The 10,905-nt window shown below is 41.3% G+C and overlaps 1 pseudogene; it reads left to right on the top strand.

The window, feature by feature from the left end:
- Positions 1-5,546: 5,546 nt before the first annotated feature.
- LOC119283417 lies at positions 5,547-8,799 on the top strand (annotated as a pseudogene).
- The last annotated feature ends 2,106 nt before the right edge of the window (positions 8,800-10,905 follow it).

Here is a 10,905-nt window from a genome sequence, read left to right as displayed (position 1 = left end):
AGAGATACCTCTCTGATACTCAGAGTGACAAATCCTAATCTCGATCTATGCCAACCCAACAAACACCTTCGGAGATACCTGTGGAGCACCTTTATAATCACCCAGTTATGTTGTGATGTTTGATAGCACACAAGGTATTCCTCTAGTATCTGGGAGTTGCATAATCTCATAGTCGAAGGAATATTTATTTGACATGAAGAAAGCAATGGCAATAAAACTGAACGATCAATATGCTAAGCTAACGGATGGGTCTTGTCCATGACATCATTCTCCTAATGATGTGATCCCGTTCATCAAATGACAACACATGTCTATGGTTAGAAAACTTAACCATCTTTGATTAACGAGCTAGTCTAGTAGAGGCTTACTAGGGACATTGTGTTTTGTCTATGTATCCATGCATGTATCAAGTTTCCGACTAATACAATTCTAGCATGAATAATAAACATTTATCATGATATAAGGAAATATAAATAACAAATTTATTATTGCCTCTAGGGCATATTTCCTTCAATAAGAGTTAGGCAGTTCGCCATGTGGTCTGGCAGCCCAGGCACCACCGCTTTGATAACCAAACTTCTCTACACTCTCACTCTCCTCAACCGTCCATGACGGGAAAGAAGATTACGCTGGAGGGTCACAACTTTCTTCGATGGTGATCTTCACCCAGGGGGGTTGCATGATTAGTCCCTTTGGTGATTCGGTAAAGGAGCAGAAAGGATTTCAATATTGTCCCCAGAGGTGGCACTGTGTTATCGAACCCACGAGAGGATGGTGCCCTTTAAATTTCATATTTTGACCATATCAAAATCAAGCTGACACTGAAAACACTTATAATAAAAATAGGCATGGGTATGGGGACTTATGCTTACAACCATATATTGTATCAGGACCATTATGATTTTAATTTGTGATCTCGAAGTCACCCATCAAGATGTGCTTGCTATGTATCAAAGTGGGGGATGTGTCCAAATTATGTCTTGACCGACACACAACCTGCATGAAGAGTCAGTTGTCCAATTGAAGGCCCTATCCGTCATGCGGGGTTGCCCGATAATTAAGACAGAAATAATCGGACAAAAGCATTGGGTGTTTAATGACTACACCTCTTCAAACCCTAGAGATAGGGTTCGTATTATTGTACTATACCTTTATGTCACTGGTATTTAGAATAACACATCATGGCCTCTTTGCCCTTGGCCTTATCATGACTTGCTCTCCATAATGCTAGGTACCTGCAGGGATGAAGAACGTGAGCAAGACAAGAGGCAACTATGAAGCAACTTTATGCTACACATACGGGATGTTAATTCAAAGTACTTCCATCGATCCCTCCAACAAATACATCGGGTTGCAAGGCCCTTGCCTCAACCCATGACCTTTCCTAACCACTCACACATGAATATCATATCACACGAAGAACTCATTAAAGAAGACATCATGAAGATTGATTGATTGATAATATGTCTTACAGTGGATGCCTGATGTGGTACACGGTTACAAGTATGGCTAGATGACTAAGAACTATTGTGGTGTGAAGGTTTAGGCTATGGAGATGGGAAATGGCGGCTAGGGTTGATGGAGATGGCTTCTGTGAAGATGTCGATGGCTGGCTTGTTCTGCAAACCTCCGTTGCTCATTTGGCGTCGGGCCCTTTATAAAGGTTGTTCGGGTGGACCAGACACCTCAGTTGGCACTCCATACGACTGCCCATATGAGCAGGTGCGGTCATACGGAACGTCGTCTTTTGCTCAGGCTCCTCTGCCGCACCTCCCACTTCATCTCCTCTATCTCCAGTTTACTTCATTCCATGTATTGGTTTGATTTCGTCCATAAATAGCCCATTTCCTGTGTAAACATTATAAAGATCAGATATTTGGAATCATTTGCATTACTACCGCTCGTACTACTGACCCACTGGCGTGCAACCCGACACGAACATCGAGCCCCCAGAAGCAACTGTACTACACATGGCACTAGACCACGGTACTGCCGCTAACAAGCGGTACTACCACTCGCCTGAGCGGTACTACCGCTTGTGGCCCACAGGATCTATGCACAAGGAACAGAGGAGCAACTCCATCAATGTGGGAAAAGAACAAGGGTGCATATGAGAATGTGTACGTGATGATTCTACCCAAACCTTTCCGAAGCGGACCCCCTCTTAGTAGTACGGTTCTCCTACGACTCAAATCCACCGAAAAAGAAACGCGGAAAATAACCATCTTCACTTTTAAATTCCAAGGGGCACGAATTGTCTTATGCCATATGATAGATTATCTGAAATGCTCAATGCACATGATTAGTCCGCATATGCATTGTCGTCAACCACCAAATGACTAAGGGGGAAATATGCCCTAACAGTCACGGACCCTGGTCAAATGGTATCATTCTAGCTATCTTATGATTTATGCAAAGCAATATGTTAGTGAAGAATAACATTAGTTGTAGGTATGTTTCCTAATGTGGTTATACATATGCTTCTTGGTGTAGTTGTGTTTGTTCTTATTCATAGTTATCCAAGGAATTAGGTGCCCTTTGCATATCATTCATAGAACATGTCGTTCATAGGTTGCTTAGCTTTTTTATTGCAGTTGGCCTTTGTGCGAATGGCACGACGAATCACATATATGTATGAACAACCTAAGATTTACGATTATTATGTGTAAATTAGTAAATGCGTGTGTTTTGTATACATGATAAGTGTAAAAGGAATGGATATGGGTGAAGCTGGGCTGAGTCTCAAGCTCTTGCTGGTGGCTATTTTGGCTATGTGTTGGGATGTGTTAGCTTTTACTCTCTAAGTTTCAAAATATAACCTGTAGAATAAAAAAATTCTAAATCTGCCATGTGACCATTACACAAATTTCGGAAATTTTCATGATTTAGGAAATACAAACCTTATAAAATTGGCATGTGACAAAATGGAAAAGAATGTAAAAAAATTCCATGATTTAGAAGAAAAAAAATCCTAACATTGCATTGTGACCAATACAATTTTGCCATGGACGAGTAGTAACAATTTCAGAAATTTGCCATGCTTTATAAACATAACATGGCAATACTTGTTTATGAATTCATGGATATCATTACAAAAAATATATATCAAATTACCATGTTTTAGGAAAGACAATTGTATAAAATTGCCATGTGACAAAAAAAGAAAAAATTATCAAATTTGCCTGGATATAGAAAACAAAAAATGTATCCCTAAGATTGCCATATGACCAGTACATTTTCCCCTAAATTTGCCATATTTTAGTAAAAGAAATATTTTTGAATTTCTCCAGGTCTTTCATAATTTACCATGTCACTTTACAAAAACAAATGCCATGTTTTTTAGAACATTTTCTCATAATTTTGCCATGGACCGGAGCTAACAATTTCAGAAATTTGCCATGTTTTGTAGATGACATGACAAAACTTGTATAAGAATTCAGGGATACACATGGCAAACTTTAGCAAAACTTTCATATAAAACATGGCAAACGTATGATTACAAACATGAAACTGGAAATCCATGCCGCATTTGTAAGGATGTGGAGATAAAACTCCACCATTCAATCTTTTGACAGGAGTTTTGAACATTGTTCAACTCTCCTACCGATGCCACATAGAACACCCAAAAAATGGAAACGTGTGTGCGTCAAGATTCGTGCGCTCGATCTAACGCCCACCGAGTGTTTTGCGCGAAAAACGATCTGAGCGGACGTCGGAACTATATCATTTGGGTTCGGGATCTTTAGCCTCCTTTGGTTTGTAGGATTTTTATAGGAATTCTATAGGATGAGATTTCCAAAGGAAAATTTTCTTTAAAGCCCTTCGGTTTGTAGGAACAGATTCCTGTTCCTATATAGGATAGGAATCAATCCTTCACATTTTGAAGGAAAAAAACATTAGCCCAGACTCAATGAAAAAAATCCTACCCTATGAATGAAATGACATCTCTTTCTCTACAAGAATTGACATGCATGTTACCTCATTTTCTATAATTTTCCTATTCCTATAAAATTCCTATCCTATGAACCAAAAAAGGCCTTATTGTGCGCCTAGCCGTCATCCTAAATTTGTAATCTCGTAACGTGCGGATAACACACGTATCAGATCAACATTTGTGGTGTTTGCAGGGATCGCGATCCATGTGTTCCTTATGCGTGACGGGTGACAAACATCCGATGCGGCCATTGTTCTTACGCTCGGCGCGCGTCACCTGTTGCACTCAAATTCGCTCTTTGGATTTTGCGTACCACGTAGGCTCAGGACTTTAGTGGCAAAACACTATCGACATCTATCTTCGTGTCATGCATGCATTATGGTGTTTTGGACTTTGTACTTGTGTGACAGGCACGACATGCCGCTAACGTTCGGTTTGCTTAACTTAATTTGGAAGAAGAAATTATGACGAGCTTCATCTTCAAAGTGACTTTCGCTCCCGATTTCCCACGTGTTTTTCATTTTGTTTATATTTGTATAGGCGTATTTGGAGGGGTAAAAGTGGTATTTCCTGAGCCGCAGCATGATCTTTTGAAACACAGGTTCCACAATGAACTCATTCAGGTAGAGTGCTCTGAAACACGCCTCCCGTCCCGTTACTGTTTGTTTGTCAGCTGTTGAAGACGCCACTTTTTGTGCAGAAAAACACTTTTTTTGCCCTAAATTGTACTCCCTTCATTCCAAAATAGATGACCCTATTTTATACTCCCTCCATTCCTAAATGTAAGTCTTTCTAGAGATTCCATTATGAACCATATACGGATGTATATAGACGCATTTTAGAGTGTAGATTCACCCATTTTATTTCGTATGTAGTCACTTGTTGAAATCTCTATAATGACTTATATTTAGGAACGGAGGGAGTACTAAATTTATACTAAAGTTAATACAAAATTGGATCATTTATTTTGAACGAAGGGAGTACATGAACAATTTTTTCATGCCGTCAAATAGGGTAATTATCAGAAATGCTCTAACGTACATATGCATGCTGGTAATGAAAGTTACTTTCCGATGACCAGCATAACGCATGTTTCAGGTTTGCAGGGATTGCGATCGAATTGTTTCTTAAGCGTGACGGCTAACAAACATCCGACGCGGTTATTGTGATTACACTAGACGTTTCCTTCGTAGGGGAGTGCTTCGGTACAACCCCCCCTAAAACGTATAGCGGGTAGTATGGTAATTTCACATTAGGTATAGGAATACCCACCCGACGCCGTACGTCGCGCGCGACGTCGCACGCCTGCCCGCGTATGCCGCACCCATCGCTGTACGCCCGCCCGCCCGCGTACCCACACCCGTCGCCGTACGCCCTAACGTCTCGACGTTGGCGTGGACAGTTGTTGGAGGAAAAAAAGACACGGTAGCCGCCGACGCCCGCCGTCGAAACCCTGAACCCTAACGCATCCACGCCATCTCCACGTTGGCCCCCATCTGCACGAAGTCGCCGTCGCCCGAGTCGCGGCCCAAACAGGCCGCCGCGTGTGCCCCGGCGCCTTTACCACTGTCGGCGCGCGTGCCCGCCGCCGCATTCCATTCCCGTTGCCCAGATGGCCGCCCACCCGCGATCTACGTCGCCGCCTCCCTCCGCGCACTACGCCTACTACGACCAGCCATCGTCCTCACACCGTCGACACCTGCCTCCGCCGGCCAGCAACATCACGCTGTCATCACGTTCGTCATCGGAGGAAATGGATCCGGCTGAAATCCTCGCCGCCGTGCAAGAGGTTGGTTTGAGACATTGTTCTGCTTGATAAGATAGTTGTTTGAGGGATGATGTTACAATTTTTTTTAACTATATATAGTTAGAGGAGGAGGGAGATTATGATGGCGATGATTACGGCGAGGACAACGAAACCTCGTCACGGAATATGGATGAACCTCGTGAGGAGAAATACATGAGTTTGGATGAATCTTATAGTGGCAATGTAAGTGTGATCAATGTTGATAAAACAATAAATATGAGGGGGTAAATATGATAGACCGCACGGAAAATTTAATATTTTTTTTGCATGATGCAGCGACATGGCGATGATGATGATGATATGGATATAGATGATTCATTTGCTGAAAGTGCACTCCGGGTATGTTATTAATAAAATCAGAGAAGAAATGACATAATAACCATATGAGCGCTTACATGTTTTTTTTTGCAATGCGCGCAGATGGACGAGGACGGGGACTTTGTGAGGAATATTGTGGACGATGAAAGTGACAAATCGCACGTCGATGCATCTCATGATGACAGCTCCAGCAAAGTAAGCTTTGAAACTTACATCACTAAAGTACATTTTAAAATTATAACTGACTGACATAAATGGTTTAATGCATAATTTACAGGGAGATATAGATGGTACAAGCGGGAATGATGAGCATGTTGGTGATGATCTGTTTAATTTTGACATCAAATTTGATGAATATCAGCAAGAATCATTGGACATGCATTGGAAGGTCATGAGGAAGACGTTCAAGTCACTAGGAGATGCTTACAATTTCTATAATCAGTATGCGTACGAGTGTGGTTTCAGCGTAAGAAAGGACTCACTGAAATATTCAAAAGGTCCTGAGGCAACTAAGCGCTTGAGAAAGTATGTGTGTGCGAGAGCTGGGAAACGACAGGCAAAACGTTGTACAATGGAAGGCAGGACCCGCAGGCTGAGAGGGGAGACTCGTTGCTTCTGCGATGCGCATATAACTTTGAAACTTGATAAAGAGCGTGACGTTTGGTATGTCAGCAGTTTCAATGATGATCACAGTCACGTTCTAGCTAGACCGGATGAAGTCATGTTTCTTCGGTCTCACAATCAGATAAAAGAATATCAGAAGGCTGAGATCTTAACCATGGCAGGTGCTGGAATCAAGAAACATATGATTTATGATCAACTCGTTGCGCGCTCCGGGTCATATGCAAAGGCTGGTTTTGGGAGGAAGAAGCTTTATAACATGTGTTATAGAGAAAAATGAAGTTGCTTGCACAAGGTGATGCAGACACTGCCATTGGGATCATGATGACCAGAAAAGAGAGAGATCCAGATTTCTTCTTTGAGCACACCATCGATGATGAAGGAAGGCTGAAAAACATATTCTGGTGTGATTCTCAATCACGTCGAGACTATGTTGACTACGGTGATGTGACAGTCTTCGACAGCACATACAGGATGAATAGGTATGGCATGACATTTATACCTTTTGTCGGTCTGAACAACCACCGTTGCACCACGGTATTCGGTTGTGCTCTTGTGTCTGACGAGACGGAAGATACATATGTCTGGCTGCTTCAGATGATGAAGGAAGGCTGAAAAGCATGTCATAAACCATTTTTATTCGACAAGTTGAAGGCGGCTCTGAGGGACATAATAGATAATGATTACACTGAGGAGGATGAGCCTGGTGCGGAGGTACAGCTTGTGAACGACGATGCATTCGAGCCTAATCAAGATCATGGTCTTGTTCGTGATCCCGCAAAAGTTAACACCAAAGGCGCACCAAAACAGAATGTTAAAGGCCGCGGTAAGGATGGTCCTGATGTCACTAAAAATGGGCGACCAAAAGCTTTTGATGAGAAAAGCAAACGTCAATGTGGACTGTGCGGTGTTACGGGTCATTATAAGTCCACGTGCCCTCAAAATCCTAAGTATGATTTTCTTATGTTATTGTATATGTTATTGTTCAAACCGAATTTATTTGTTCATTGTGAATTAACACATATCTTATTGTTATGTAGGAACTTTGCTTAACTTGTGGAGTATGGAAGATTGGTTCACCCTTTGATTGAAGACAGTTTTATTATGGATGGCTATGGAAGATCGTTCCACCCTTTCATTGAAGACAGTTTTTTAATTTTCTATACATTTGATCTTTAATAATTGTTATAATATGTTATATGAACTTATTTTACTTCGTTGATGTCAGACTATTTTGTTTTGATGACAGACTATGTAATGCAAGAAGGAGTTTTACTTTGTTTATTTTGATATGTTATTTTTTACTGTTAATTTTGTGCAAGTCGCTGTTTTTTATTTTGACGTGCTCATTTTTGCATAGTACTGCCGTCGCTGTTTACTGTATATTTTCTGCATTGCACGGTCGCCGTCGCTTAGAACGCCGTCATTTTAAAAAAAAACACCCGACAAGTGCGCAGGCGGCACTATCCCAAAGTGGCAGCGTCGGCCGGCGGCACTGTCCCACAGGGCAGAGTCGGACGGCGGCAGCAGTACAAGGCAACGAAAGGAGTTCGATAGCCTATGTGCCGCCGGGTATATAAGCCGGTCGTCGCGCGCTCCGTCGGCCAAGGTGGGACTAAACATCCCAAGTCGCCCCGCGTGGAACTTGGGCCGTCGTCGCGCCGCGTGCTACTTGGGCCGTCGTCGCGCCGTGGGCGGAAACAATGATATTGGGCCGGCCCACGTGGTCACGCGCGTCGCTGCAGGCACGGCGGCTGCGATAGCTAAGTTTTAGTCCCACCTCGCCCGACGGAGCGCGCGACGACCAGCTTATATACCCGGCGGCGCAGTTGCAGTCGAGTGTCTTTGATTAGTTATGCTACCCGTCGTTCGACGTTGCCCTGTTGGACAGTGCCGTCGGTCCTGTCTGACGTCAGACTGGCCGGCGCACTTGTCGGCAATTTTTTTTGTAGAAAAGGAAATTAAGAACGTCGGTGTTATAATAAGCGACATCGACAGTGCTTTAAAGTGCATAATAAATACATGTACATTTTTTTTAACATTCAGCAGTACAGGAAAACAACTTGACGACTGCATAACTATAAATATGAAGATTTCAAATGTAAAGACAACGGCATGAAGACAACATAATAATCCAAATGTCATTCTCGACTTAAATATTCAAAATAGTAGTGTTTTCTTCATCACAAGACATGATAGTCGAAATAAATGTAAACATTATTTGAGCCTACAAAATTTTCTTTTACAAAAATGTTGGCACATTTATTTCTTCTTTGCAAGCCGGATAACTTTGTCCTTCACATCGTTGAGCGTATTTCTCTCCGAAAAAATAAGTTGCGCAATCATTAAGTCCCTCGATTTATCAATTGACCCCTGTTAGAACTTCATATTAGTACAATTCAAATAGTATTACATAATGAATTTAATTGAATATAAGCATTTGAAAAAAAAAAACTCCAATATTGAAAGCATCGAAGAACAAATATTCCACATGAATTGCTGGTCCGTACAAACAACAGTTCATAAGTTCGCATTTGAGGTAAGATATTAAAACAATATGAAAGTATTTACTCACCCGTCTTCTTGTTGTGGGATGTTATACGTTTTGATAGGCCAGGTAGACACATCCGGAAAATTCACAGCACCGCTCGCATTCGCATCACGTATGTCATATCTAAGTTGATTTTTCTGTTCATATACATAATAGCACGAAAAGAATTTAACATAGTTCAGTTACTAAATGATAATTTCAATATGCTCATGTAAATTTATGCCGTACCAGCTCCTCAAGTTTTTCTGTAATTTCACTGTCAAGTTCGGGTCCCATCAAAGAATCAAGAACCTGGAACTCTTCCTTCGGGCGATGCATGACAACCGAAACCCAGTGGGTATTTCCCTTATTAAGAGGAATATAATGCTGCATCACAACGAAAATATGATGCAATCAACATATACTATCTTATTATTTATATCCTATATATGCATATTTTAAGGCAGTTGAACTTACCTTATCTTTTTTAAAATACTCATCGGTGCATCTATTCAAGGGTCCATTCTTCTTCGCCACAACTTCGTTGTCATTTTTTCCTCCCTGGGTGTACGGTCTAAATTCAAGTAACCAATTGACCAGCCAGGTCGGCATTATATGACGATCTTCACCAACAACTCCTAACAGATACGACGAATAAGCATTGATAACCTGAAAATAATTTAAATGATGTATGATAATTCCAATTTGCATTGAATGCTAATAGAAAACAGAACAATAACTTACATCACTGGTTAGCCATTCATGGTCAAGAATCTTACAAGCCCTCTCTGCACTCAGACCTTCGCGCATGCCATCATTGAATATTTCCTTCTTTCTATGTTTTGCTGACCGCTGGTAAGCACGAACAAACTTAACACTAGCTTTAATCACATCGTATTCTTCTTCAAAGACTTCTTTCTCGAATAGTTCAGCAATACATGACGGTAATATGTTAATAATTCAATGATAAGTAGTAATTTCAGCTCGAAAATAATATGATAAAACTCACTTGCTTTTGTTGAACGCTTTGCACGCTTTGTAGGTATAACGGGAATATAAGGAGACCTTATAAGGTTTGATCGTCTCCGCTTCCGTTTCCCTACACCCTTCTCCTCTACCTCATCTTCTCCAATACAATCTATCGATCCACGTGATGCGATTTCATCTGTTCCTAAAGATGTAACGGATTTCTCATCAGATACCTCAGGAACTTCGATAGGATCTTCTTCATCACCCTTGAAACTATCGAAATATTCAGGTGTGCAATAATAAGGTGTCTTCTCTTCAGAATCATTAATACCATCTTCATCATCCTCTTGCACATTCTTTTTTCCCGGTGTTTCGAAATTGTCCATGTCAGGATTATATACAAATTCTTTACGAGGTTTTCCACCATAGTTTCTACTTTCACTATTTTCACCATACTCATTCTCTTCTTCTTTTTCACTATCACCGGCTTTGTAAAATACAGCGCTTTTGTTCAATTTCTCTATGACCCTCTGTGATTAAAAATTAGTTGTAATTAGTTATGTGACACATCGAAAACCATTGTGAACGGCAAAATCAGAAAACTTGTACCTGTGCGCATAGCTCCGGCAAACGAAGCATATCCTTACGAATGTGCTTCAGCTCAGTCAAAATCCGATCCGTAATAGGGTTCTGGGTAGCTGAAGCCTGAGATGTACTCACGCTTGT

Source organism: Triticum dicoccoides, chromosome 4A, assembly GCF_002162155.2.
Source record: "Triticum dicoccoides isolate Atlit2015 ecotype Zavitan chromosome 4A, WEW_v2.0, whole genome shotgun sequence".
In the NCBI taxonomy this organism is placed as follows: Eukaryota; Viridiplantae; Streptophyta; class Magnoliopsida; order Poales; family Poaceae; genus Triticum; species Triticum dicoccoides.
The sequence above is the reverse complement of the archived record's forward strand: the minus strand, read 5'-3'. Positions and strand labels throughout refer to the sequence as shown.